Source organism: Notamacropus eugenii, chromosome 1 (assembly GCF_028372415.1).
Source record: "Notamacropus eugenii isolate mMacEug1 chromosome 1, mMacEug1.pri_v2, whole genome shotgun sequence".
NCBI lineage: Eukaryota > Metazoa > Chordata > Mammalia > Diprotodontia > Macropodidae > Notamacropus > Notamacropus eugenii.
The window spans coordinates 673,783,966-673,806,375 of NC_092872.1; the positions used below are offsets into that span (position 1 = coordinate 673,783,966).

The following is a 22,410-nucleotide window of genomic DNA, read 5'->3' on the forward strand; positions in this document are numbered from 1 at the left end:
AATTGTCCATCTGGTTCTGCTTTACTTCACTTTCCATTAGTTCATATGTTTTTCCAATTCTCTTTGATATCATCTATTTCCTAATTTATTAAAGGACAATAGAATTCCCTCATATTCGTATACCGTACTTATTCGGCCATTCTTCAATTGATGGGCATTTCTTTAATTTCCTTTTTTGGATATTTTGTTTTTCTGCTACCATGAAAAGAACTGCTATAAATATTTTTGCACATGTGGGGCCTGTTCCTATTTCTTTGATCATTTTAGGTATAAGCCTACTGGTAGCAATGCTGGGTCAAAAAGAGCTTACACTGTTTCTGTTCATAGCCAAATTATTTTCCATAATAGAAATTTAATATTCTAGGCAGTTTTTTTTGTCATTTCATGAAATATCATTCTCCTGTCTCTTACCCCTTTGAAATCTGCTCTCCTAAAATCTAGGGTATGAATTATTATTATTTATTTATGATCAATTCTTTTATGTTTACTGATTATAAAAGTAGTTACCTTGAGATCAATTTACTTGTCAGCTTCGAGAATGAGCTAACATTTCTTAGTAATAGCCTTCAATTGGAAATTACTTTGCTAATGTCCTATGTTTAATTTTCTGGACAGTTTTCTTCTTGAAATATGATGCCATGGCTATAATTCTGAACATGAACTTGTGCAAAAACATGTCATTTAAAAAATTTTAAACTTAAATGCAAAATGAGAAAAGAAAAGAAATTGTCATTACACAGCAGAAGAGGAGAGGTTTCAATATAAAACAATAAATTTCCATTTCAAGAAAACCTATATAATAAATACTACATATTGTTTTCAAAGATGCCCAGTTTTTGTTTGCTTTCTGGTTGATTTTCTTTTGTTCTCTGCTGTGTACTTTTTCCCCCCTCCCTTCCTGCTCCTATCCTAAAGAAGGGTACAATTAAGCTTGGATATGTATACATGGATATCTATAAACACACACATATATACACTCATACACTTATGTGTAAGACCATACTATGCTTATTTCCACCTGTCATCTGTTTCTCTGAAGGTGAAAAGCATCTTTCTTCATAGGCCTAAGTTTTTCCATGTTTTTCTTAATCAACCAGCTCATCATTTCCTACACCACAGCATAATACATAAAGTATTGATCTAAGTCTATTTTCCATATTACAGCCTATTTTAATTTTTGTCGAATAGTGAATCTTTATCCCCATAATTTGGGGTTTGTGTTTACTGAATACTAGGGTAATAGATCCATTGGCTTCTGTCTGTTGTGTACTAATCTGTTTTCCCTGTTCAGTCTCTCTACTTCTAACCAGTACCAAATTGTTTTGGGAATGACTGCTTTGTGATTTAGTTTGTGATCTGGCACTTCTAGGCCCTCTTCATTCCACTTCTTTTCATTATTTCTCTTGATATTCTTACATTGGTTTTGTTTTGTTTTGTTTTGTGCTTCCATATGAATTTCATTAAAAAGGAAGGCTCTTAGGTAGTCTAATGATTCTTAAATCCTCTCTCCTGTTTCTGTTTTCAGTCTGTTTTTCTGTAAGCTACCTCATATTTTCTTCTATTTTTTTTCAGTCTTTTGACTTTAATATTTCTTGATGTCTCATGAAATCTTTAGATTCTATTTGGTCCATTTTAATTTTCAGGGAGTTCTTTTCCTGGGTAAGATTTTGTACCTCTTATGCCAAGGTCTTTTTATATCTTTTTTCTATGCCTCTCATTAGGTTTTAAAGATAATTTTTAGCTCTTTTAAAAAATTCTTGTTTTAACTCTTAAAGGAATTCTGGTTGAGCTTATATCTAAACTTTTTTTTTTCTTTGAGACTTTGCTTCTAGATGTTTTTGATTCATTTTCTTCTTCTGGGTTCATGTCTTGAGCTTCCCTGTCACTATAATAGCTCGTTATAGTGGAATTTTTCTTTTGTTTTCTAATTTTCCAAGCTTACTACTTGACTTTGGACTTTATGTTAATGCTGGGCTCTCTGCACTTGTGATGGAAATATCTGGCCTGAGCTTTTCATCCATTACATCCTTCTGCTGGTTTCACAGCTCAGGTTGGGGACCTGCAAGCTCTCAATGCTCTCAAAGTGATGTGATCCCAGGCAAGATCTGCTCATTGCCCTCCTGCCCTCCCTGTCTGAGCTCTGCAAGTTCCTGACCCAGGTTTGGGTCTGTCAGCTTGTTCCTGGTTGGGAGTTTCAGGCGGGTAATGTTGGACTAAGCCACTATCCTTCTGGGAGGCTCTATAGATTCACAGTGACTGGTGTGGTAATCCTGCCCTGGTTATCTCACTATAGACTTTCATGCCAAACTAGAGGCTAGAAAGAATTCTTTATTTGCATTGGGATCTGAGCTACTATTTGCTTCCAGAATTTGTTCCATGGTTAGTACAGAGCAACACATCCTTTCCTTTCTTCCCTTTCCCCAGCTACTGCTCGTCTGGGACTGCTCCTCTCCATCCTGGATCAATGACTCAGAACTGGCTAGTAAGTGACAAAGCTACCAGACAGCACCCATTCATGCACCTTGAGCTACGTTCAGGAATAGTCTGTGATCTCTTTCTGCTTCATGCTTCCTGCTCTAGTGCCCAGTCTTGGCTTTTTTTTTTCAGTCCCTAGGTGCTAGAAAGCTCTGTGCTGTGCATTCCTGGCCAGACCATATCCCAACAGCCTCCTACCTGTCTGTCTGCTTCTTTAAGTCACCCTGGTTCATTTATGATTTCTTGAAATAGAGCTCTAGAAAATCAGACTTTGATAAAACCTTCTGGGATTCAAATGGAGCTACTTGATTATGCCTTAAACCTAAATCACTCTGGCTTTCACTGATTGGCTAGTAGATTCCATTCCAAGCCTCACTTGCTCATTGTTTGGATTTGGTTGACTCAGAATGAGTGTAAATAGCAGTTGTTTCTGTTGTGACCAGAAACCCCAAGGATCTTTCCCTCTCAGATTGATTTTTTTGGGGGGACGGGGCATTAGGCAGATTAGGCCACCTTTTGCCTCATTTATTTTTTCCACCTAGCTTTAAATCACTGAATCACTGAATAGTGTTGCCTCAAACAAACTGGGACCTGGGTAGCTTAAAAAGGCCAAGGTCTCCTCACTGCATCTGAGGCTATCTCAGTCATCCTGACCTATGTCTTACCACTTGACTCAGATGACTGGAGGAGATAGTGAGGCCCGTGACTTTGCACAGCTCTGCCTCACTTAAATCCAATTCACTTGCAAGTCAAGACATCACCCTCCTTAGTCTTTAGTCCTCTTTGAGAACAAAGGATGGACAACAACCAGAAGCCTCCCTAGGCTGAAAAAATCATCCCCTGGGGCTTTTTCTTGGCTTTTCCCATCAGAATTCAGTCTAGAATGTGTTCTAGATCTTTGTGAGGGAGGTTTGGTGAGCAAGGTTACACTTCTCACTCTATCATCTTGGTTCTGGCCCTCATTTAATTTGCTACGTACGTATTGGTCCTTGATAATAAAATGTAAACTCTTTTAGAGGGTGGGAAATATTTATTTTTGTTTTTACATCCATAGCACCTGACACAGAACCTAGAACATAGTAGCCTTAAGTACAATTAAGTGTGATTTCGCTGCTAGCATTCAAGTAAGCAGATGTGGTATAGATTTGAATCATCACCTTGATTTTAATGTGTTATAATGCATACCAAGAAAATATTTAAAATAGTCTTGTTTGCAAGTTTAGCAGTTTTAAAAGAATTGACCACAGTCTGAAGTTGCCAGAGGGTAAAGAGGAGGCAGGAGTAGCAAGGCTGACTTCTTTAGCATGACATGGTTCCTTTTCATTAGGTAATAAGTAAATGTGTGGTGTTCAATCATTTTCAGTCATGTCCAACTCTCCACAATGCAGTTTGGGGTTTTCTTGGCAAAGATACTGAAATGATTTGCCATTTCCTTCTCCATCTTATTTGACAGTTGAGGAAACTGAGGCAAAAAGGGTTAAGTCACTTGTCCAGGGTCACACAGCTAGTATCTGAGGCTAGATTTGAACTCAGGAAGATGTCTTCCTGACTCTAGGCTTGACTTTCCACTTAACTGTAAAGCAAGGGAATAAGTGGGATGGACAACTGGGGAATGTATCTCAGTCCCATAGCAAAAAAGGACAGGGAAAAGTCTCCAGAGCAGTCTCACCAATAGCCATGTTTCTATATTTTAGGCTTCTGTCACCAGGGAGCAGCAATGCTTGACAGTGTTCAGCCCAGACCATGATGGCAAAAGCCAGGATACAGGGTTTGGCTAGGATGTTGCTTCTGGCTTTAGCCTTCACTATTCTCCATTTATCTGCTGATGTCAAAGTCTTTCCTCTCTACCTCTTGCTTGCTTGGCTTGCCTTCCTATTTTTACCCACAAATCTCCCTTTCAAAGTCAGGACAGAAGGCCTGGTTAGTTTATCCTAAGGTAAGGTCTAAAATTCCATCTGACCTTAGAAAACCTGAAATGAGACAGCTCATCAGCAGGTCACCCAGCCCTATATCCTTTTGCTCCATTTCAAGGCTTTTAGAGAGTTCCAAAAGGGAGGTTTACAACATGAAAACTTTCTTCTTGCTGACTGAGAATACAGCATGTTGGTAAACCCAATATTTACAAAAGTCTTGTGAGTCAATACTTTAACTTTCTCTTAAAATAACAGAAAAGTAGATGATCAAAGGCAAACAATTAAATATCACCAGAATGTATGATGCAAAGTAGTAAAGCTCCTACCTTTGAGGTTTTAACCACCAATAAGACCTTGACTTCAGAGTTTCAAAACTACTGTTGTTGACAGTGGCAGCCTCTAGTACATAAAGGGAAAAAAAATCTTGTATTTTCTCCTCAAAATAGGAGGGCAAAGTATATTAGGGATAGAAAAAGGTGAAAAATAAGATTCATAGATTCATTAATTATTACAACTGAAAATGAGAATAGAAAACATCTGATATCAATCATTTTATTTTCCTGATAAGAACACTAGCTATTTGAGTAGGGAAAATATTTAAGTACATATAATAAACCACAAAAATGATATCTACATACAATGATTAAGAATTTTTTTCATATATGAAAAAAAGAACTCAATAACCTTTTAAACTGTCTGAATTTTTAAGTAGTGCTTAATAAAGATACTAATAAAAAAATAAGGAAAAGTCTAGAAAATTGGAACTGTCATTGTATAATCAACCTCTTCACTAAAGTGTAAATTATACCAATAATAAAATTAACAGAGAATTCTAGTTGAGAATATAATAAAAACTGGTTGGAAGGAAACGCTGTCTTTGAACTAGAGAGTTAATTTATCTTGAGATCAAAGGATCACAGGACTTATAATTTTTAAATTTTAGTTTCATTTTATTCTGAATTCAACAAACATCAGATAAAATGAGTATTTCCATACATATTGTAAAACAGGAAGGATTGTGCATGAAACTCTGAATCTCTATTATGTGATTTGTTTTTCTTTTTAAGTATACAATAAATTCAGCGTGTAACATTCAAAGTGTCCTGTTTGTCTGTGATCCCTTCATAAATTATAAGATTTAGAGCTAGGGAGGAGGATTGTTATAGCAGAAAGAATGCTAGATTTTAATTCAGAGGCCTTGGGCCAGCTCTGCTATTTACTCTCTGTATGACCATGGACAAATCACTTCATTCCTTAGGCTTCATTTTCCTCATCTGTAAAATGAGGGAGTTGAGCTAGATGACTTCTAGGGTCCCTTTTAGCTATAAATCTATCATATGGCAATCCTGATGCCCCCATGTTTCAGCTTCCCAGATTTTTCAATGAATTTGACTGGATACCTGGCAGATAATAGCATTGCAAATATAATTGTTCAATATCTAACTCGACCCTATCATTTTATAGGTAAGAAAATGGAGAACATGGTAATAGAGTATAGCTATTTTAATCATTCCTGTGATTAGCTTTCTTCTTTTGTGATTCAGACATGAAAATTTTGTCTGCTTTTGAAGTTATCAGAAAGATTTGTTTGATCTATGTGTTTATTACTGAGTCAAATGCCAGTAAAGTTTCAATATTTTGGAAATACTGCATAATTACTATGAATTCTCCATTCCAATTCCATAGCACCCAATAATATATCTCCCAAGGAAGTGTGGGAGGTAAGTCTTCCATTTTCTGTTCTTGTTTAGGTGGATCCATATCCTCTCAACATGTCCTATCTACCTTGCAGAGGGTTTCTCTTTTTGAAATTAAAATATCCCAGGCTCTACGCCATGGAGTGGAATATTGGGCTTAGGATTTGCTAAAATTTTCACAATAGTTTGCATGTAAAATATTGACTTCTCACTAGCAGGAAATGAAGCAGTTGGAAAGTAATAGGAGAAATTCCAACCCTCCCCCCCCCAAAGAAAATTACACTTCTAAGGTAATATAACAACAACCATTTTTCTTTTCCAGGAATCTATTAGTGAGACCATAAAGTTTTAAAACAGCTAAAAAAAATAAAATTATTAATTACCTAAAATCAAACTTCTAGTGAAAACAATTACATGTAAAAATTAAATTCTTTGGAGATTTTGTGAAGATGAGTTGCAAAATTATTTCCATGAAACTAGATTTTTAGTGAAATTGATATCAGTAGTCATCAGGTACATTAAAAAAAATGTCCTGTGTTTTTCATATGATCCATTGTTTAACAATAACTTTTGTATGGTCTGAATATAAAAAGAGAATGAACAAAGATGTGAAATAAATAGAAGTTTATGCATTACATCTTATTCATTTAATTCTGTTACTACACAGTGCTTAACTATGTTAGGAAAAGCTAAACTACCCCCATTAGATATGACTTTTGTTATAACAATAACAATTCAATTTTGACAGAAAAAATGAAGTTAGTATATTCAGTGAAGGAAGAATGGTTTTCTGTTAGGCATTTCACTCACCTGATAGAAGCTAGAACCTGTATAGTTAGAAGCAGTCAATTAGTGGTGCTTCAAATGAAAAAGTTAAAGCAATCTGACTTTGGCATTCAATTACTTTAAACAGCAGCCTTGGAAACTCTTCAATGAAACCCTAGTTCTCTGGTCACTATCTTTGTTTTGGTAGAAGATCCTCAGGGACATCTTGACAGGAAATACATTACCATCATAAGCCAAGGTCAGTTTAAGTGATGTAGCAGATTAAAAAAATAAAACCCAATTTCCTTGATTTGGACACTTTCACTATCATTCCCGGACACACAGAAACAGTTAAAACCATTTAATTTCATATGTAGTGTATAGATTTTAAGGTCCTGTTGATTGAGTGGTAAGTCATTTGTCTGATATTGCTCGATATCAATTGCTTAATATCTGACTAGAATGAAGTTACAATGGCTTAGCACTTTCTTCAGTCCCACTGTCCTCTGTCACTAGATAGAAAAGTTAATATTGTCTTAGAAGATCTTTTTGAAAATGTTACTTATGGCAGGTAGTCTGTGAGTACAATCTGCTTTGTACTTTGTAAAAGAAATACTTTACTGATCAAGCATAGTTAAAAAATTTGGTAACCCTTCTTACAACCTGGTCTTCAGGCATCTCAGCTACCATCTTTCAAATCTTTGAGTGATCCACAAGAATAGAAAAATGTGGAACTACAAATTCCAATTCTATCTTTCTTACTCCCTCCTTCACTTCTAATCCCTCAATTCCTCTCTATTGTAGTACATTAAACCCTACTGGCCTTACTTATCTCCTGATTTATCTTGGGTGCCATGACTGTCTGTTTAAATCCTACTTTGTATCCTGACCAGCACCGTACAACTCCTCACCTTGAATTTCTGCTATAGCTGAGCTTCCAGTCCTAAGGACTAGGTGTTTCACTATCCGTCTACTTTTCTCTTCTATTTCTAGGCTGATTAGAATAGCAAACTTTCAGCTAATTCCCCTAAAATTAATGCCACCTAAATTGAGCTAATCATGATGTTTGCTGAATAGGGATTAAGGGGGGAAAAGAGTGACAAATTTGCCTTGCCAAAGTTTTATTCTCCCTTGAATGCTATTTTGCTCAATCATTTCAGTCCTGTCTGACTCTTCATGACCCCATTTGGGTTTTTCCTGGAAGAAATACTGGAATGATTTGCCATTTCCTTCTCAAGCTCATTTTACAGATGAGGAAACTGAGCCCACCTGAGTTAAGTTACTTGTCCAAGGTCACATAGCTAGTAAGTGTCTGAAGGCCATATTGGAACTCAGGAAGATGAGTATTACTGACTTCAGGCCCAGCATTCTATTTACTGAGCCACCTAGCTGCCCTATTCTCCTTTGGATGAGAGAGTAAAAAAAAAGTTTGATGTGAAGGTCATTAGAGGAAAGATTTTCTCAAACAGCAAGTACACAACTTGTATTTCAAAAGTTTATCTATATACCAATTGTTAGGAACTTAGAACACATTTTTTTCAGATAAATAAAGGTATCAATGGTGGTTGAGTCCCATGGTGGCCCACACAAGCTCATACAAATGTCAATAAAATTCCAAAGCCATTTGCTAAGTGCATACTTTGTACGAGGCTCCATGCAAGCTGTGGACATAAGTACAAAAACAATGTAGTTGAACTAAGGCCAGGGAGGCAGTGACCAGACCATATAACCACCTTGGAAGCAGCAAAAATTTACAGACCCCCCAGACCTATCTGTGAAAACAGCAGGACATAAAAACCTGAAGCTTGAGACAATCAACTCGCCTGTTGATCTCCCTCTTACCACCCCTTGCTCTAGCACAGGTAAACAGAGCCTAACCCTAACATAAAGTCCAAAGTCAAGAAATAGTTTGGAAAAATGAGCCAACAACAACAAAACAATACAGCTCCCAACTCAGCTTGAAGAATTTACATTCCAAAGGTCCAGAATATCAAGGGAATTAATTAAAAGAAATTCAAAGGAAGGTGGCCTAGTCAAACTAGATCTTAAATTGTATTATAAAGCAGCAATCATCAAAACTACTTGGTACTGGCTAAGAATCAGCAGAGTAGGTTGGGTACACAAGACACAATAGTCAATGACAATAGTAATCTACTGTTTGATAAACTTAAAGACTCCAGCTTCTGGGATAAGAACTCACCATTTGACAAAAACTGCTGGGAAAACTGGAAAATTGTGTGGCAGAAACTAGGCATAGATCAACATCTTACATCTTATATAAAAATAAAATCAAAATGGGCACACAATTTAGATATAAAGGTTGATGCTATAAGCAAACTAGGAGAGCAAGGAATAGTTTACCTGTCAGATTTATGGAGAATGGAAGAATTTTTGACCAAACAAGAGATAGAGAACACTGTGAAGTGCAAAATGGATAATTTTGATTATATTAAATTGAAAAGGTTTTATACAAACAAAGCCAATACAACCAAGATTAAGAGGGAAGCAGAAAACTGGGAGAGAATTTTTACAACCAGTGTCTCTGATAAAGGCCTCATTTCTAAAATATGTAGAGAACTGAGTCAAATTCATAAGAATACAAGTCATTCCCCAATTGATAAATGGTCAAAAGATATGAGCAGACAGTTTTCAGAGGAAGAAATTAAAGCTATCTTTAGTCATATGAAAAAATGCCCTAAATCACTATTGATTAGAGAAATGCAAATTAAAACAACTCTGAAGTACCACATCACACCTTTCACATTGGCTAACATGACCAAACAGGAAAATCATAAATGCTGGAGAAGATATGGGAAAATTGGAATACTAATGCATTGTTGGCAGAGTTGTAAACTGATTCAGCCATTCGGGAGTTATATTTCGGGAACTATGCCCAAAGCACATGCCCAAATATGTGTACCGTTTGACCCAGCAATACCTCTTCTAGGGCTGTATCCAAAGAGATTATACAAATGGGAAAAGGACCCACATGTACAAAAATATTTATAGCAGCTCTTTTTGTGGTTGCATGCCCATCATTTGAGGGGATGCCCATCAATTGGGGAATAACTGACTAAGTTGTGGTATATGAATGTAATAGAATACTATTGTACTATAAGAAATAATGAGCAGGCAGACTTCAGAAAAACCTGGAAAGACTTAGATGAAGTGATGCTGAGTGAGGGAAGTAGAACCAGGATGACATTGTACACAGTAACAGCCACATTGTACGATGACTAGCTTTGATAGACTTATCTCTTCTCAGCAATGCAACGAGCTAAGACAACTCCAAGAGTCATGTTGGAAAATGCTGTCTACATCCAGAAAAAGAACTATGGTATCTGAATGCAGGTTGAAGCATATTATTTGTGCCCTCTCTTTGTTTCTTCTTTCTTGTGGTTTCTTCCACTGGTTCTAATTCTTCTTTACAGCAGGACTAATGTAAAAATAAGTTCAATATAAATGTATAGGTGGAGCCTATATCAAAATTATATGCCGTCTTGGAATGGGGGGAGGAGAGAAATGGGGAGAAAATTTGGAACTCAAAATCTTATGGAAGTGAGTGTTGAAAACTAAAAATAAATAGATTTAATAAAAAAAAGCTAAGAATTTACATTCTACTGAGGAAATCCAAGATATGAGAAGGTAAGCAAGTCAAGGTAATTTGGAGAGGAAGAGAGGACTCAAAGCTGGAGTAATCAGAGAAGGTTTCACTGAGGAATTGGTGCCTAAATTATGCTTTGAAGGAAGCTAGGGATTTTGGCTGAGGTGAAGATGCAGAGCATTCTAGGCATGGCTGAGCACTGTGTAAAGGCAAGAGCTGAAAATTCACATACAGGAAAATACCTAGTATTATCAGTGTCACTAGAATAGTGAGTATGTGAAAGGGAATAAATATGAAATAAAAATGAAAAGCTAAGTGGGATCCATTCGTGGGCTTTAAAGACCAGGTGGTAGAATTTTCATTTTATGCTAGAAACGGTAGGGAAGTATTGAATATGTGGGAGAGTGTTTGTCTCTAGAGAGTCAACCTAGCTAGGAGGGACTCATCCTCAGGAAAGTGACCATGAAGTGATGATGTTTTTAACTTTAACAATGTCTGATGTTATAATCTACTAAATCTCTGCCAGTGGGAAGAACATCCCTACTAGCTTAAATCATGGGTACTTTGAAAAATGGTATAATTTTAATGGAAATTTCCATTCAGGACAGCAGGAACATAGCTATTGATGGAGTTATGGCAACTGCTGGCTGCCTTTCCCATCTAGCCACCATTCTCACTTCTCACTGTGGCTTCTACTGCCACCAATCAGAAAGGAATGTTCCCAATAGATTGGAGACTCAGGCTTTCTTTGTCTCTCTCTTTAAGAGACACCTGTCTTTTTGTAACCATGGTAGTCACTGGCTTCCTGGTAACAAGACAGTAGGGCCACTAATAAAGAATGTAATCTTTCCTCCAAAGAGAGTTTCTCCTATCCAAGACATGCTTTAATTGTTATTTTTCTTCCTTCATTCTTGAAGATGACCAGTGACATCAAATGACATCAAAAGGGTGATGTCTTGACTTGCAAGTGGATTGGATTTAAGTGAGTCAGAGTTTCATAAAGTCATGAGCTTCACTCTCTCCTTCAGAGTCATCAGAGTTGAGTGGCAAGACACAAGTCAAGAAGACTGGAGATGGCCCTGAATGCAGTGGGAGATCCTGGCCTTTTTAAGCTAAAGTCTTTCCCAGGTCTCAGTCTGTCTGAGACGGTGCCTATTCAGTGTTTAAGGGATAGGTAAGAACTGAGACAAAAGATGGCCTGGTTTGTCATCACAGAAGAATCAATATGGGAGGGGAAGACCCTCAGAATTTCTTATAGAACAGAAAAGAATTGCTGTTTACACTCATTCTGTGCCATGGACACCCAAACAATGAGGGAGAGGCTTGGGTAGGGACCTATTATTGCCAGTCAATGAAAGCCAGAGTGATTTGAGTTTAAAGGCATAGTCAAATAGTTCTATTTGAATCACAATGGGCTTTTTCAAAGCCTATTTTTCCAGAGCTTTTTTTCAAGAAGTAAAAGAAAAACTACATAAGACGAGGAGTTCATTGTCCCAGCTATTTGAAAAAAGTAATGATAAAATAAATAAGGGAGAACATCTAGCTCCCAAGCCCCAAGGTATCTTGCAAACTATGAGGGATCAAAAATTATGTTCCTTTGAACAGAACATCCCCATGTAAGTATATGACTCCCCATGTGGACAGAGAAACAGAAAGAGAAGAAGAAATGGTAGCCTCATCTAACATGAACTGACCAGTTGAGTTCCCACGGGGAGCTACTACTACTTAGACTGTTGTTTGTCCTTCTTTCTCGAATAGGAACCATGACATCACAAGGGCGATGCCTTGATTTGCAAGTGGATTGGATTTAAGTGAAGCAGAACTTCACAGTCATTGGCCCCACTCTTTCATGTAGAGTCATCTGAATCCACTGGCAAGACATAAGACCACTATCAGAACCTCCCCCTTGGAGATGATAGAAAAGAGCTTTCACCTTGTTCTGCTCACAAGCAGGCCTCCTCTTACTTCCTGGTCATATTCAAACAGTGCTACAGGAACTGTGCATAACCCACCTCCTCCACCCACTGAAATTTAGTCTAAAACCCTGGGTTTTTAGACTAAATGCGCTCCTGGTAGGTGAATTATCACCTAGCTAGACAACCAGGTTGCTACCTAGCAGTTTCTAAACTATGTCACTGTGTATCTCCTCCACACTTCTCTTCCCCCTTATTTCCCCCTCAAGCTTCATTATAAGTGTCACCTTCTTTTATTAGAACGCAAACTCCTTCAGGAAAGGGACAGTCTCACTTTTGTATTTGTGTGCCCTTGCTTTGAATAGTGATTGACACATAATGCGAACTTAATGAATGCTTTCTCTTTCATTCATTTAATCATCCATTCATGTACATATTACGAATGAACGAATTCATGGTATTCTTTCTGATTCTGACATACAGGATGTTCACAAGCCAACTGGGAGTCAGAAAATCAGTTTGAATTCTCATCATCATGATTCTATGAAAAGGGAAATTTTGAGTCAGTGATCCAAAATAGTTTTAAAATAGCTGGAAGCTTGGCATTATAAGTAGGTAGAGCTATGTAACACCCATTTTCACTTTTCATCCAGAATGTACAGCATATGCAGGAACAAAATGTTTAGGATACACAGAAGACTAAATATTTTGAAAGTCACAGCACCTGTACTGTTAAGACACCCACAACATTTTCATGCAAAGCACTGGATTTGCCTGTATTAAGGTAGGCAAAGGGACTTATAACCATCCCTCTTCCCTTTTTTGTTTTTTCCCTTAGACTTCCCTCTGTGCTACCTGGCTAAGTTAATGGATCTGACAGGGCTTTCTGGGGGGGCCTCTCTTTAGAAGCAAATCATTGTCTTGGTAAGTAAACAAATCTAGCCATTCATTCAAGAGCTCACTTCTGAATAGGTACCTTATTCTGCTCTCTCAATTTCCAGTACTCACTCTGGGGTCACTGAGGCTGACTAGCTAAACTGGAACATTATCAGCACACTGGCTAGTCATACTGCATGAAAAATATTCCACTGCCTTCAAAAAACCATGTTGATGATAGAAAGTGAGTGGGTACTGCCTCAAAAAGATAACTTTTGTCAATGACTCTTGTAAACATAGCTGGCTTCAGAGAGATTAATTGTTCAAGAACTTCATGAGTCACTTGCAGAAACCAGAGCAGATCTCAAATCAGATTTCCTCCAAGCAATACAATAGAACAACTCATTATCCTCTGATATCCTCTGCTGTAGTGAATTCCAAAGCCCCAGATTTTGTCAGTGTAGGGAGGTTTCTTGTGAGTCACTCCTGCCAGTTCTCTCTCTGATCTGCAACTGAAGATCCTAGTTACCTGGTTCACTGGTTAAGTGATTTGCATAGTGTCATACAGCTTGCTACCAGTCTGAGATGGAACTTCAGTCTAGGTATTTCTTAAGCCAAAGTTAGTTCTCTACCTAACGCTTCTTCATTAGGGCCAGGAGAAGAGATATTTGATGTTGAGTCATTTTAGTCATGTCCAACTCTCTGAGAACCCATTTAAGATTTTCTTGGCAAAGATAATAGAGTGGTTTGCCATTTCCTTCTCCAGTTCATTTTATAGATGAGGGACTGAGGCAAACAGAGGTAATTTATTGACTTGCTGAAGGACACACAGCTAGTAAGTGTCTGAGGCTGGATTGAAACTCAGGTCCTCCTGACTCCAGGTTGGGTGCTCTATCCTAGCTGCTCAGAAATGAGACTGGACCTGTGATTTTGGACTCTCAGGAGTTCTTCCCAGTTGAGGAAATTCCCTCTACTAGTGCAGGTTGACACCTTCTCAGGTTTTGACCTGTAGTCGTCGATTAGACTAGGGCACTGAAAGTTTAACTGACTTTCTCACAGTCACATACCTAGTATATGCAGGCAGCTAAGTGACAAAGTAGATAGAGGAAATCCAGCCTCAGATACTTACAGATTTTGTGACCTTGGACAAATAAGTCATTTAGCGTCTCTCTGACTCAGTTTCTTTCTTTGTGATATGGATTGTTGCTCCACAGAACTGTTGTAAGGTGACATGACATAACATTTGTAGGGTGCTTTGTAAACTTTTACATTGCTATATGAACAAATACTAAGTATTGTTACATCAGAGACGGGTCTCAAACCCGCTCCTCCTGACTTCAAGGCTAGCTCTCTTTTACTTCTGTGTTTGGATCCCCAAATTTAAAAGCCTTTTCTTGTTTTGGAGATAATACGAGCATTTATTTATACATACGTGCATATTTATATACACACGTGTATGTGATCAATTATACATAAATATTCATAGCATGTAGTACTAGGGTTTGGTTATAGGGATAAGCACGGCGATTGGTTGCTGGGGGAGGGTGCGTATGGGGGTGTAGAGAAAAGGTTGGCAGTTCTACCAGTCTCAGATACGATTTACACGGACCCCAGCCAGAGCAGGGGTGTGATGGGGCTTGAAGGGAATCTCCTCACCATAGTCCCCATGTACTTTACAGGAACTAAGGCTAGCAACCAAGGGTATGAGACAAGACAAAATGAATTTCCTGACTACAGCTCAAATGTGTTTAGGATAAAATAGTCTTAGTAATAGCAGAAGGTTTAAATTCAGAAGACATACTTAAATTCTTATGCGCTTCTCTAGCTAGTTGGTGACTGAGAACAGCTGGCTGAGGTCTGGAATCACAAAAAAATCTGAGTTCGGCTCAGGAACATAAGCTGAGATTCTAGCAGTTATCACTTCAGTTCACGGGAAATACTGTCAGAAGGCATCAGGGAGTAGCTCAGTAGATAGCAAAAAAGCAGTTTACCTAACTGTAATCTCAAAGATATCTATTAAGTAACGGAGGGGTCACAATTTGCCTCAGTGGAGGAATTAAGCCAAAGTGATAAGATAACAGAACCATGAAATATTGAATAAGCACATGAACAGAAACATAAATATATGAAGCTCAATCTTTTGACATTCAAATTAGTCAATTAGAAAATAAAATGTTAGAAAAAATAATATTCTGCATCCTTTCACTCCCTCTACAAACTAAGCATTTTTTTTTTGCTTCCGTATTTCAAAACATTCCTGTGACTTTTATTTTCTGTTACTGATCTGTTCACATGGAATCTGAGTTTGTTTATATAATATTCAAGGACAAATACCATCTAGCTCTCTGAAATACTGCTATCATTATGGCCTTTCTCCAACTTGAGGCTAAGGTCAATAGGAGAGAAGAGTGTGGGGTTAGGGATGGTAAATGGGGACTAAAATTTAAATTAAAAGATAGAACTAAAGGTTTTAAAAGCCATTATCAAGAAAAAGCAAGCTCCTCATATTAAAACTTAAAGAAAAATTAATTCTTTTTCTAAATTCTGCTGGAAAAATTACTCTAAAATGAAAATCTTGTTTGTGATTGGCAACAACCAGCCTAACCTCAAATATTGGGATGATGTAAGTTATTGACCCAACACATGCGAAGGGTTTATCAGAAAATAGCTTCCATTAACTTTTAAGTTTAAAATTGTCAAACGCAGGGCAAGGATACATTTTTCTGGTGGTTCTGTTTCTGGTGCTGGCTTAACTGAGTTAAGAGGATTCCATGAAGTTGAATGCCACACCTTCTCTTATCTCCCTTTTTCTTCATGAAGAAGGTTCTTGAATGTGGCAGATATGGCCAGCATGGAGTAGAGAATCCACCAGGTGGGAGAAGGTAGGATTCTGCCTTGGCAGATGTTTTTTTATAGGCTCAGGAGGATGCTGGGGATCATATATCACCAATGCAACACCTTCAGTTATGCATGAAACAAAGAAACCTTTATGCTCTAGTTAACTGCATCACAGGGGCTAGTGTCCATCAGCATCCCCTAATTCCCACATGGTTTGTAATCCTATTTGCTTCATAGCCTAGGGACTTCCCAATTTTCTAATGAAATCCTATCTGGTTCCCAGTTCCTCCTTCTCCCTTGTGATGTGTGTAGGCTGGGGTATAGCTAATAAGATTAAATTCAATACAAATAAATCTAAAATCCATAGGTATAAACAATCAATTGCCTGAGTACAGGAAGGAGAAGGTATAACTGGTGGAAAATGTATGTGGAAAAAAAAAACTGGGCATTGGAATAGGTTGCAAGAGGGCTACAGTATATTGTAATGAATTGGAATTAATAGTGCAATATGGCAGCCAAAAGAGCTAATGGGATCTAGGGCTTTATTAATAGAAGTATATTGTCTAAGACAAAGGGAGGTGATAGCCCCTAGTCAGAATGTAATGTTAAGTTCTAGGTGCTACATGTTAGGAAAGATTAAATCTGGAGTATACAGAAAAAAAGGGAACCAGGATGGTGACAAGATTGGAAACCATGCCATTTGAGGATTGATTGAAAAAAATATGGCTATTTAGTGTGAGGAAAAAAAGACAGGGATAATATGTTCATTGGCTTCAATAAGCAGCAAATTTATTCTATTTAGCCCCAGTGGATTGCACTAGAAGTAATATGTGGAAGCTGTGGAGAGATGGGTTTCCAGAGGTTGGTTGGAGCCAAAGGTACCAGCTCATAGGAGCCAGTTGTTCAATGTTCAGTTTGAGCATTTATACCTCAGAAATTGGCAAATGCTATAGATAAGTCCTGATTTGTAGTTTTATTGATTGCTTGGGTTTACAAAAATAATGGATAAAATGTTAATAATCAGCATAAACTTAGACGTGTACTGAGAATTATTTTTTAGAGAATGAGTTGAACATTTTCCAGCACATCACTGCATCTCAAATCAATCAAGGAAAAGAGTAGGTTTTCCCAAAGTGAAATGGACTTCTTGGAAAGGGAGTCTGTTTCCCCTCAATGGGAGCATTCAAGAAGAGGTCAGAAGGCCACCATTTGTTGGGATTATTGTAGATGAGATTCTCCTTTAGTATGGATTAGCTGACCTCTGAGATTTGTTTCTGTTCTGAGATTTTGTGAAATGTAATTTGATCAATTCCAAAGCATAAGATAGTGTTCTGAGAAGTTGCAAACATATCATTTTATTTCCAATGATTTTCTTAACTTTATTTTGCTTTGTTATTATTAAATAACTGCTTAGGTTTGTAGTGTCAGGAGACATTTGGCATTTACTAGACCAAATAACCTAGAAATAAATAAATGAATACATCTCCAATTTCTTATTATAATAATGATATTGGATTTTCAAGATAAAAAAGTGAACAACCAAAATATAAAAACATATTGCCTAAACTTAGCTTTGGGCTCATTGTATAACTACACAGAATTTGTACTCCTAGCAAAATGATCATCTTTCCTTCTGAAGTAGTTTTAGAAAATTCTTAGTTATCAAGAGGGTGCCCTATATTTGCTCTACCTCCTCCACATGACATTAGGATAGGATAATTTTCAAATTAAAACTATAGGTGAACATGTTCTGCAAGTACTATGGAAATGTCATCTCTCATCATCATCATTCATATCTAAATTTGCAAATACATATTTTTCTGTTATCTGTTTTATTACTATTTTGGCTATAAATTATTTTTAAAGTTTTTAATGGAGCTATATGCATCACTTACTTCTCCTAATATATGGAATGTAGAAGTTGGAAGGTATTCTAGAAGTCATGTGGCCTTTTTGGTTTTCAGATGATGAAGCGAAGGCCTCAACATATGACATGCCATCTCCAGTTTCTCTCAGATATTTAGTGGAAGAGGCTGAGCAATAACCCAGGGCTCCTGATTCCCAAGGCAATAATTCATATATTAACTGTGACTACCAAATTATTTTTCTAACTAGCAAAATTACACTTCCTGTCTGTAGAACAAAATCTAACTTTATCTCATACTTTCAAAGAGCTTATTGATTCCTGTGTCCTAAAATATTACTCCTATGCTAGATTCCTAAATCTCTTATCTCCTGGAGATTCTCAATTCTCTTGCACAGCAAATTTGCCACCTACCGCACCTCTCTCCACCCCTAAACTGGCTTCCATCCTAACTTCTCCATTTCTGTCAGTAGTTAACATCAATGTCTTTCCTAGGAGGGGCCTCATGTTCTGTGATATCATTATACAGGAAAATCTGGTGAAAATGAAAATCAAGGGAATCCTTTGAGAGAAAATATTATTTCTCTCTCATATTAATAGCCAATTATTAAAATTTGGGAGACTGAAGCTTTCCCCCTCTTCCCTCCATTTTTCTGGTCTGAAGCCCAGTCTCTCAAAGGAGATGGCTGATGGAAGATAGGATTAACATTTTCCTCATTCTGGGTATTGCTACTGCACCCAATTAGATCAGATTTCTAATCTAAAATGAATTCTACCCATTGTGCTACGTGAATCAGGGCAGTGAATTCCATTCACCCCTTCCCTACTCTGGGTATAGGTAGTATTCCCCTCCCCCACATGGTCAGCACCCCATAACAAATCTTTAGGAGGTAATCGCACTCCTTTCTATTTGTCCTTCCTACTTCTACCATCCCCACCCTCAGTGACTGGTACAAGGCCATGCAAATTAGACATGAGGCTCAGAGAAGCCACAAGATGGAACAATGAGGGAAAATGTTCTAATTTGTGACCAAAGCTAACACTTGTGGCACTGAGAAGTGTTCTTGTCCTTGTAATACAAACACGGTTGTGGATGGGTTTTAAACAGCAGCAGCTATTCTGAGCTAACTGCTCTTTGGTGATTACTGCAGAATATAGCCATGAACCTCAAAAGGAACGAATCCAAGAGGAAGTGAAAAAGCAATAAAAGCACAAATATTGCTCCCACTGTTCCCTGTGGTATATTGATGGAATGGTATAATGCAATCAAGGACTTCATATTCATATTGCCTACCCTTTTTTACAAGTTTGCCTAGAGTCATCTTTGTTTGCCAGATCTTTCTGTCCTGCATAAGATAGTTCACTTTCTAGTATCTTGTATTATTTTTCTCTTTGTATTTTCATCTTTTTAAAATGCTTATTTAATTTCTACTTTGCAGTGTGCACTAAAAATGATAATGAGCCAGTTGTTGAAGATTTAAAATAAGAAACTTTGATTTCAGATAAGGCAGGATGATTGGTTTGTTGTCCAATCATATTTATGAAGAGCTACTGCCAGATTTCAAATAAAAAATAAAGTAGGCTGCCCTATTTTAATGAAATCACTGGCAGCTGTGGTGAATCTGCCACTTGATTTTCCAGAGAGAAAAATAAAAAGCCTGGAACACCTGACTGACAGGATATTCTTGACAAATTGAATCCTTTACTGGTTGAGATTTGATGAACACTTATCTGTTTCTCCTAGAAAAGAAGCTTTAAAATGAGGCAACATTTCCCCTTCTCTCACCATAATTGGAAATCTCCTACCAAGGTCTCCTACTTATTGATAATTTATGCTGACTGGTCCTCTTTCCTCTCAATGTGTCCTATCTGGTCTCTGTCAAATCCCACATGTTCCTCACAAAATTTTACAGTGTGGGATGAGATAATTATCATCTGAACAACACCTGCTCTTCAGGATTTGGCCCAAATACTTATCATCATTCCCATTAATCATACATATCATTTGTTTCCAATTTATACTCATTTAGCAAATTTTTATGTATATAAACTGTTTGTTCTGATGTTACAGCACAAGACTGATGTAGACCATCTTGCATATGTTTTCTGAATTCTTTGCAGCAATCCTCCCCAAATACTTGTTCTGATTCTTAGCTATGTTCTGTAGCTGGAGTGGAACAACCAAGGCTTTTCCCCAGGACCCAGAAAGTTAGAAGGTGCTGATAGCTTATGTTGCATACTTATAACTGAGTTCAGTACCTGGTAAGCAAGAAACATTGGTTAAAATAAGAAGCAACCCAATGGCATGATTCCTCCTCCCCATATATATCCACACATGAGCTCCTACAGAACCCACAGCCTTATGTATGTCACTCCAGTATCTCTCCCATCAGCACCCTCATCTGATTGTCCTATCATCAAAACCGCTCGTTACAGCTCTACTTAGGTGAACATATTGATACTGATTAGTGAACATACTGATAGCACTCTTAAGACAAAAAAGAAAAAAGAGGAAAAAAATCAGCATAATTAACCCAACACATTGAAAGGGTCTGAAAATATATATAATGTCAACCTTACATCTTTGCAAAGGGGTGGGGTGGGAGTGTCTTCTCATATCTTTTCTATTGAGCCATACTTATCTTTTACTATTTGCAGCATACATTTTGGTTTTGTGTGGGGCTGTTCTTTTCATCTACATTTTTTGGCATTCATTATAAATTATTATTTTTTTGTTCTGCTTTGTTCATTCTCTCTCATTTCATGTAGCTCTTTCCATGTTCCTTTCTATTCATCACATTTATCATTTCTGATAGAACAGTAATATTCAATTACATTCATATACCATATTTTATCTCACCCTTCCTCAATCAGTGGGGATTTACTTTGTTTCCAATTCTTTGCTATCAATATCTTGGAGCATATGGGGACTTTCTTCTTATCAATAACTTCCTTTGAATGTAAGCCCAGTAAAGGAATCTCTACTTCAAAAGGTAGCCACTTTATTTGCATAATTATAAATTGTTTTCCAAAATGTACCATTTCATAGCTCTTTGCTATCAAAAAAAAATGTTGCTCTAAATATTTTGGTGTAAAGGGGAATTTTTTTTCCTATCAATGGCCTCCTTGATGTATAAGCTTAGTAGGACAATTTCTGGGTAAAAAGATGTGGACATTTTAATAATTTATTTGCATAATTACAAATTACTTTCCAAAATGGCTGAACTGATTCATAGTGTCACCAACAATGCCCTAGTATACTTACCTTCCCACAACCCTTCTAGCATTGATTATTCCCATCTTTTGTCATCTCTGCCAATTTTCAGGGTATGATGTGAATCCTCAGGACAACATTAAATCTTAATGATAAATTTGTTGCCATTTGATATGCTTCTTGATTCTATCTTGTTTTCTGCATATGCTAGAATAAGGCCTGCAGTCCATAACTTACTCCCTTTGAAGACATGGAGTTTGTGTAGCAGCTATACTATATGAAGGAATTCATGGACTTTAGAGAACAGACCTTGAATGATTATTTAGTATTTAATATATTCCATGGCCCTCAGAGAAGATTTAGATTGAATTCTGCATGTAAGTTTGAAGGCTTTTTGGTACCTGTGACACTTAATGCTTGACCAAATCATGCTCTTTGTGTTTCATATTGAGCAAATACCACTACTTTCAAGTGGGTTAGCTAAAGAGCTATTCATAAAATTATTTGCAGATCCAACACCCTGAGGTTTTTGTAATGCAATACGTTTTTTAGGGTACTAGACCCTTCAACATATCTCAAATTCCAATGCCTATTCTTATAAAAAGTGAGAGCCTCTTGAAGCAAGTATATCATAGGATCAAAACTTTGAAGACTTTGAAGTTGTACCAAGATTAAATGGAATATACACACACCCAAGCCAAACAGGGAAAGATAAGACAGGTTGACATTTTCTTTTCCACTCTCAAGACTGCATTTCAAAGAACTATACTTGATTTGGTTTGTACTTTTTCCCATTAGCAATAGTTCTTGGGTCCCATGATTCTTAGGCACTCATTTAGACTAGCTTACTCAGATGACAAACTGACTTGTGGTAGAAACTGATCTATTTGGGGTTAAGGGAGCAGGGAGCAACAGAGGATGGAACTGAGCAGGTGCCCCAGAAAATTGTGTAGGGGTCTCTTAGCTCCACAATACATCATCTTCCAATAGCTCACTATCATATTAAAATACTCATTGTGCTTGCTTTGAAAATGCACATGAAGTTATCAAAGAAGTTACATGCTGGCAGGGAGCCTGAGAAGAGGAGGTTGGACACAAAACCTGTCCTCTGTTGCCAAAATCTTTCAGAGCCTAGAGTCATCTTTACATTAATAATCAAAGCTCAACTCTATTTCAGCATATCAGCAATGGGTTGTATATCTGTGGTGCAAGGATCAAACTGGCTATATTTGGAGACTCACCACTCAAAAC

General features: G+C 37.3%; 1 protein-coding gene and 1 long non-coding RNA gene across 11 annotated transcripts in view; one reads left to right on the forward strand and one right to left on the reverse strand.

Moving 5' to 3' along the window:
* Positions 1–16,155, reverse strand: part of RMDN2 (regulator of microtubule dynamics 2) — a 100,759-nt gene extending 84,604 nt beyond the window's left edge. For 2 of the 6 annotated variants that reach the window (XM_072635852.1, XM_072635845.1), the window contains exons 1-2: positions 6,896–7,070; positions 4,715–4,787 (exon numbers count right to left, since the gene is read on the reverse strand). The gene's annotated coding sequence lies outside the window, so the exon portion shown is untranslated. Of the gene's footprint in view, positions 1–4,714; positions 4,788–6,895; positions 7,071–15,044; positions 15,119–15,960 lie in introns of those variants that run through there. The other 4 variants (XM_072635846.1, XM_072635847.1, XM_072635849.1 and 1 more) reach the window with 4 other exon arrangements.
* Positions 1–22,410, forward strand: part of LOC140521124 (uncharacterized) — a 189,383-nt gene that overhangs the window by 4,162 nt on the left and 162,811 nt on the right. For 2 of the 5 annotated variants that reach the window (XR_011972807.1, XR_011972805.1), the window contains exon 2: positions 13,206–13,291. The exons of the other annotated variants lie outside the window; for them this stretch is intronic. This is a non-coding gene — a long non-coding RNA (uncharacterized lncRNA). The remainder of the gene's footprint in view (positions 1–13,205; positions 13,292–22,410) is intronic. 5 annotated transcript variants of the gene reach the window in all.